General features: G+C 38.6%; 1 long non-coding RNA gene across 1 annotated transcript in view; it reads right to left on the bottom strand.

Moving 5' to 3' along the window:
• LOC108526857 (uncharacterized) overlaps positions 1–2227 on the bottom strand; it is a 12143-nt gene extending 9916 nt beyond the window's left edge. The window contains exons 1-2 of the long non-coding RNA XR_001884623.1: positions 2092–2227; positions 540–725 (exon numbers count right to left, since the gene is read on the bottom strand). This is a non-coding gene — a long non-coding RNA (uncharacterized LOC108526857). The remainder of the gene's footprint in view (positions 1–539; positions 726–2091) is intronic.
• Between the last annotated feature and the right edge of the window lie 3191 nt (positions 2228–5418).

Here is a 5418-nt window from a genome sequence, read left to right as displayed (position 1 = left end):
GAGGGAGGAAGGAGAGAAAAGAAAGAAAGAGAGAGACAGAGACAGAGAAGGAGGGAGGGAGGGAGGGAGGGAGGGACAAAGGAGTGGAGGAAACAGTATCTTTGCTTTATCAGACACCTGAGCAATTCAGATATTCGGTTATTACATATAATAAAATAATGGATGCTATGACCTGATCATTAGAGCATTTCTAGATTACAAAACTACCAATAATTAAATAGTGGTGATTTATAATCATTCTCTCCAAGATTTTGTTGTAGTAGTTTGTAGCAGTTTTTGTTTGTTAATTACTACTCATTTTTAGTTCTATAGGCCAGTATAATACACATCCGTCCATATTACATCTGCTGTTCTCTTTAAGACCTTCCCTGGAGCAGACCTTCTAGTTTCCGTAGTAACTACTACAAAACTGTTGCTCTTGGGGTAGCAGGAAGAAAGGAAATGCGGAAGAGAATGAATAAGTTGGGTAGTTGGAGGATAAAATGTTACTTGAGCTACTAAGAACTTTCTCCGCTTCCTTACTTGCAAAGGTACTTAACTTTTCAGAGTAGCACTTCCAGCAGACTAATACCCTCTTCTTTGACCAATGTTAAGAAATCCCTCTTCTATCTTCCATAATCATCACTGTCCAAAGTGGAGCAAGACAGTGTACACATTCCCATTCTTTCCGTCCACCATTCATTCTTTCCGTTTGACAGTTGTGCCTGACATGTGATTGCTTCGGTCTGAAACACAAAGCTTTGCGAGTCAGCATAGAATAAACACTTTGTGCACTAAATGATCCATTCAGTCCAGTTGATCTATAATTTGAGATTTTGTGTACATGTGTACCTTAAGTCATACCTCAGTAATAATGAGAACTTTTCCTCTTTGGATTGATTCTCATACCTAACTCCAGAGAACACTTATTTTTGTAACTGGGAAGAGCAGGAATCCCTTACTGGAAGTAAGAGAATTGTTTGGAGAATCCTAGAGTGTTTACTACCAAGTTCACTTTCCATATCGAAAATACCTATTTTGCTGTCTCTCCTATAGTTAAGGAGGATTTGGAAATCTGATCCAGTGCAGGGCGATGTCGGTCTGGGAAGGAAGACTGTGAGCCCTCTCTCCCTTTTTAATATGAGAATTCGAAAGCAGTGGGGAAGTGATGTTGGACCTATCACAGCATTGCTAACAGACAGCCTATTACAGTATTTAATAAAAACAGAAACAGCATGCCTATCATAGGCTAATAAATCCTACCTCCTGCACGCTTTAAAACAGTATGAAGCAGCTTTAACGGAGCTCCAGATAACTAATTTCAGGCATGGCTGTCTAGCGTGCCTGTCACTCCTATTGTCCTTCCAAACTCTTTCAGACATTTTGAGCAGGGAGAATTAAAGCTATGAGTTAGAAAGGGTTGTGACATTAATGGTCCACAAAGGCTTTAGGCACAAGAGGTAATGATGATTACCGGTGGCTATTTGGAGGACTGCACTGGATCGCTGTCATTAAAAATTAAGCGTGGCTTTTGAGGAAGATGTGACAACTACCGGAGGTAGGATTTGCATGTAAAACAAAGGAATCTGTTGCTGTTTCATGCGTTTTTGTTTGCTCTGTGGCGTGCGGATCGTGAATTGCAGCCAGGTGCGGAGTGAGAAGCAGGAAGAGGAGGGAGAGGGGAGTGGGAGATGGTCTGCTTAGAGCAAAACACAGTGGATAGTATTATGTTTTATGGCAGAAATGCCTCCAGGACAAAGTGGCTCCAGGCTTGTAGCCTGCTGAGTGTACCTTCCACTCTGCTTTTCCTGTGGAGTAGAATGTTTAGAGGTCACGAAGGAAACACTTTGCCTCTTATCTGTGGTGCCAGCTGGGCTATTGGTAGGGCTAAGTGAAGACTTTGGTGGGTGGAAGGCATAAAGGTCCAAGAAAAATAAAGAGGAAGCGGTCCTTAAGATTTGAAACCTGTTAGATAAATATTTTATTTCTACGGTCAATGTGTTTTGATGGTCAGAGTCTGATTTTTTCAAAGGGGAAATTGGAAGATTACGACAAATTTCCCTGACAAAGAACTACTTCCTATGTAATCTATTATAAAAGAAAATTGGCTACCTTCATCCGTTTTGCGTATTGAAAGGCTGACCCACACTGTTTGGGTTCATGATTTTGCTAAGCAGAGCAAGAGTTTTCGACTAAAAGAAGGGGCTTTCTCTCGGTTCCTGCTCTTGCTTTTCAACAACTGCCGGGGCTGCAGATGGAAATGGTGATTTGTTAGAGGTTATGGACTTGAGATTTTACCTGTTTGTTTTGTTTTGTTTTTCAAATGAACAGCATAAAAACACAATTCTCCTTCAAAGATGAGAGGGGCAGTTGGGTTCCAAAGTCCAGTGGATAATGGGTAGATTTGCAAAGGAACTTATTATGCTGCTTTGTACTTTATGTGGGATCGGTATAGCACAATCAGAAAAGGAAATGTCAGGAAATCACAAGCTGAGATTTCTAAGGCAAAAGTACAATGATCAGAAACTAGTGTTTTCTCAACTTGATGTATGGTGCAAATTTCAGTCTTTGTCATTGTGTATGACCCTCAATGTGAAGTGGCAGAAACATAGTAAGTGAATTTCTCAGTGCTGTTGTATTGTTTCCCCAGTGGACTTCACAAACTCTGAGCTGTAAAGATGTTGCTTTATATTCTGAAAAACTCTATATTCTGAGGCATAGATTGGTTATAACGAAGGGCAGATACATGAAATAATTATAAATTTATAAAAGAATGCAATATTCTTCAAATGCATCTAAAACTTCCATACTAATGCAGAATTAACTAGAAATAAAAGTGTAAGACAATTAGAGTATGTTTGTTTTCAGCTAAATACTGCAATTAAGGGTAAGTAGGGCTTTTGCTCTTCTCCGATGCAGTTGAGTTTGTGTATTTGTGAGCTTCTGTATTGATACTGTAATCCACATACAAAGTTGCAATCATTGCCCCATAGTAGATGGCATCTATGTTAAAGTTTCCTGTTTTGTTTTTCCTAACAGTGTGGTGGATTTTACTGAACCAGCCGAACTCTCTTGGCTGGTCTTTACGTGACCAGACCACATGTCCATGAAATGACTGTATGGAATTCTTGGTGCATTTGATAGCTATGACATCGTTTTCTGCTTCTATGTGGCCAGTGGAATGTGTGCCGTTGACCTTGTAAAGTCCCTTCTCCAGCCAATTGACCTCACCAGTCAAGAATGCATGTATAGAAAGAGAGAGCTCAAAATACACAAACAAAAATACACACATACATTTTACTTACTGTTGCTAGAGGTTTAAAAATCGATATTATTTCTATTATTTTCATTAATTTCATTAAGAGTAAAAAGACTTTCACTGCCTCTGTTCTTACCAATATCTTCTGAATCTAATTGCATCAAGTATTTACTTTAGAGGCAATTCGTGCCATGAAAGTTGTCAGCAGGAGAAATTATTTTGCTGTGGTTATGCTCATAACACTTTACTGATAAACTAAAATGAATTTTTACAATTTTCACAGATTGATGAGGAAAAAGTTTCCGTATTAATTCTTGATGATATATGTGTCTGGACTGTACGCCCACAACATGAAAAATATAGAGGAGATATGGTGCTTGTTTTTCTTCTTTGTAAGCTGTGAGGAAAGCCAAACCAAGTAATTTAGTCAAAACAATCTACTTTGTATCACAAATTAATTTCATTGCCTGTTTACATTGGTAGATATCAGCCAAAACATTTTGAGATATCTTTTTCTTTCAGCTTCTGCTACATCTAGTAATAAAAAACAAACAATTCTCCAGCTATGCAAAAAGCAAGTCTGCAATCCCCCTTGATATAAAAAATAAGCACAGCTTTAGTCAGTCCTGTTTCCTCAGTCCCCATGGGTAACACAGCCATGGTATCGTCACCAAGACACTTAGAATCCAGAGTTGTCCTTGTTCTGTCTCTCTCATATACACAGACAGTCATCATCCTGCTTTATTGGAAGATATTGGACCAGATATTTCTCAAACTAACACAATCTTCCCTTTGATCATCTCTCCTTCTTATCAAAATATAATTAAAAATAAATCTTCCAAAGATTTTTCTGCTATTATATCAAATAAAAAAGCAGACTGCAAGAATGTATATATAATTTTGTTAATGCATTTGTGTATAAGAAAAAAACTAGAAAAAAATGCATCAAAATGTTAACAGCAGTTATCTCAGTGAGGTGGAATTGGTGCATTTTATTCTCTTCATTCATTTGCACGGTTGCTATATTTTTTTCAAAGAGCATCTATTATATCAATAGCAAGAAGGCATTTCATAAAAGTTTATCTCTAGCTCCTGTTGCCATCTTTGCCCATGATCCTCCTGCATATCATGTACCATGTCTTCACCTCAAATTCCAAAGTGATTTGCTTGTCTAAGCATGACTGATTAAAGATGCCATTCCATTGTCAAATCCTCTTCATCCTTAGGTTTCTTGGTACTTCCTGAAAAACAACATTGTCCTTTTTCAGGGACTGACTCCTACCTCTTAACTCAGGTTTCTGAAATAAAAGGAAAGAGAGAGAGTGTGTGTGTGTATGTGTTGAGTGTGTGTGTGTGTATGTGTGAGATTTCTCCTTATTTTGTAAATAGAGACTTTTTCAATCTCCTGCTGGTTCCTCATTATTTCCTAAATCTTTAAATGTTGGAGTGTTCCATGGATCAACTATAAATTTCTTCTTCATCTATACTTAAGCCCTAAATGAGTTCAATCTAGTATCAAGCCCTCAGAAACTTCCCATATACAGAGAGTTCACAAATGCTAATCTCTAACCTTGACTTTTCCTCTAACTTCCATACTTCCATATCCAACTACCTACATAACATTTCCACTTAAATGTCTTACAGGCATCTCACACAGGATATGTTCAAAATCAAATTTCTGAATTGCACAAAATGTCCTCCTTCTATTTTTTTTCTCCATCTGTGTAAATGGAAACTTCACCGTTGCACTTGCTCAGACAAACCTTGGAGTCCTCGGTGATCCTCTCTTTCTTTTGCACATCACAGGAAATCCTAGTGCCTCTACCTTCAAACTATGCCTAGCTTTAATTGTTTCTTATCATTTCCAGTGCTACCACTCTGGACAAGTCACTACCAACTCTCACATTATTACATGTTTTTCACAGTTGGTCTCTTACTTCTGCCTCCCTTCTCCCACCCACATGTTCTATTCTCTACCCAACACCGGTGGTCATTTCAATATTGAAGTTAAGTCATACCTTCTGCTCAAAAGCCTCCAATGTCTTTCTGTATGACTGCAGATAGAAGCCAAGGTCTTACAGTGGCCCGTGTGCCCTGGAATAATCTGGTTCCTCCCTGTACCCTTCTGCTACCACTCTTTCCCATTCCACTGCCACCATGCTGGCCTCCTGGACTAGGGC

Source organism: Rhinopithecus bieti, unplaced genomic scaffold (genome assembly GCF_001698545.2).
Source record: "Rhinopithecus bieti isolate Rb0 unplaced genomic scaffold, ASM169854v2 scaffold_4514, whole genome shotgun sequence".
Taxonomy (NCBI): Eukaryota; Metazoa; Chordata; class Mammalia; order Primates; family Cercopithecidae; genus Rhinopithecus; species Rhinopithecus bieti.
Note: the sequence above shows the minus strand (reverse complement) of the source record. Positions and strands in the feature narration are given on the sequence as shown.